The following is a 2,500-nucleotide window of genomic DNA, read 5'->3' on the forward strand; positions in this document are numbered from 1 at the left end:
CACTAGATCGCGTGTTCAAATCGAGTCAAAAGTGGTGGACCGACGGTCACTCCAGCCGCACCTGTGAATGCGCCACCCCCACCGCCCGACTCGCAACTCGAGCGGATGTACGGCGGACTTTTCCCGCAATCGTACATTGCAGTCCACCCCTATATCTTCCACTTCATGAAGAGTTATCTCCCAAAAGCCAAAGTCCCCGCTGTCCCAATACATGCTCTGGACGGCGGGCCGCGAGACGTGACGCCCGGTGGCAAAGAGTGCGCCGCTGAGGATATAGAGGGTCCGTCCCCCCGCACAGTGGTGACGGTGTGCGGGTAGTGTTTCCGACACCGCTTCCTGCGGTGGCAACGCTGGGGCAGAGTCGATACTCGCCCACTGGTGGAAGGTAAGCATTCTGCTTTACATCAGTACATAACTAATATTTCAGTCGTCTGACGTCCCTGCTTAGTAAATGATGCAGGACCACATACATAGATGATACATACTGTAAACTGGGGAGGACAGTGTGAACCGCACTCGACCCAGTCACCCTATCTCACAGTCCACTCTGTGTGTAACAAAGCGAAAGCACCAAAGCACTATCGTTCAACAACATCCATTTTATCCTCGCTGCCACAGGACACTATCCAAAGAACGACAAGAGGAACGTCACGTCCACTAATAAGACAGAATGTCTCACACCACCCGCAAACAACGCAGCTCAAATCAGCCAGCAACACCCACAGTGGTCCACCCAGTATCAACACAGGACGCAACGCCACGCCACAACACAAAAGGTACAAGTAATAAAATACCCTTTGGCCACACTCCTTATAAAGGCATCGAACCAACCCACCACCTGACACCAGCCAAACGTACATCCTGATTTGACACATCTCTGGCAACCTAACCCACGTTGGCCCTTAACCTAACCCACGTTGGCCCTTAACCTAACCCACGTTGGCCCTTAACCTAACCCACGTTGGCCCTTAACCTAACCCACGTTGGCCCTTAACCTAACCCACGTTGGCCCTTAACCTAACCCACGTTGGCCCTTAACCTAACCCACGTTGGCCCTTAACCTAACCCACGTTGGCCCTTAACCTAACCCACGTTGGCCCTTAACCTAACCCACGTTGGCCCTTAACCTAACCCACGTTGGCCCTTAACCTAACCCACGTTGGCCCTTAACCTAACCCACGTTGGCCCTTAACCTAACCCACGTTGGCCCTTAACCTAACCCACGTTGGCCCTTAACCTAACCCACGTTGGCCCTTAACCTAACCCACGTTGGCCCTTAACCTAACCCACGTTGGCCCCTTAACCTAACCCACGTTGGCCCTTAACCTAACCCACGTTGGCCCCTTAACCTAACCCACGTTGGCACCTTAACCTAAGTTACGCTGCACCTTAACCCAAGTTACGCTGCACCTTAACCCAAGTTACGCTGCACCTTAACCCAAGTTACGCTGCACCTTAACCCAAGTTACGCTGCACCTTAACCCAAGTTACGCTGCACCTTAACCCAAGTTACGCTGCACCTTAACCCAAGTTACGCTGCACCTTAACCCAAGTTACGCTGCACCTTAACCCAAGTTACGCTGCACCTTAACCCAAGTTACGCTGCACCTTAACCCAAGTTACGCTGCACCTTAACCCAAGTTACGCTGCACCTTAACCCAAGTTACGCTGCACCTTAACCCAAGTTACGCTGCACCTTAACCCAAGTTACGCTGCACCTTAACCCAAGTTACGCTGCACCTTAACCCAAGTTACGCTGCACCTTAACCAAGTTACGCTGCACCTTAACCTAACTTACGCTGCACCTTAACCTAACTTACGCTGCACCTTAACCTAACTTACGCTGCACCTTAACCTAACTTACGCTGCACCTTAACCTAACTACCTTAATCCGTTAGTTACGCTGCACCTTAACCTAACTTACGCTGCACCTTAACCTAACTTACGCTGCACCTTAACCTAACTTACGCTGCACCTTAACCTAACTTACGCTGCACCTTAACCTAACTTACGCTGCACCTTAACCTAACTTACGCTGCACCTTAACCTAACTTACACTGCACCTTAACTGTCACATGTAACGTCACAGGAATGTAGCTTTGCCTAACAGCAACCCTCTGAACATAGTTCACTGCTTGGATCCTCTGGTGTCATGTGTATTTCTTGATGCCATGGTGCGTACCCTCACATAAAGGTCTTTCGAGTGTTGCGTACTTTCTACACAGTCCCGCTAACCACTGGAAGGGTGTACCGCTACAGAACGAATATCGCCCTCCCCTCCTGCCCTTCCAAGCTGGTCGGTCAGGCGTTTGTTTGTGAAATGAGCCTTGCAGCTGTTCAGTTGCATTCGGTTGTCGATGCAGTCAGTGTACGTTGTGGTACGGCCTGTGTGGACTGTCCGCTGATGTACGCGTAACCCACACTGATCATCCGTCGTTACGTACTGAGTGACATAATGTGGCACATGCTTGACCGTACACCGGCTGCGCCCTACAATGGC

This window comes from Schistocerca gregaria, unplaced genomic scaffold, assembly GCF_023897955.1.
Source record: "Schistocerca gregaria isolate iqSchGreg1 unplaced genomic scaffold, iqSchGreg1.2 ptg001611l, whole genome shotgun sequence".
Classification (NCBI taxonomy): Eukaryota; Metazoa; Arthropoda; class Insecta; order Orthoptera; family Acrididae; genus Schistocerca; species Schistocerca gregaria.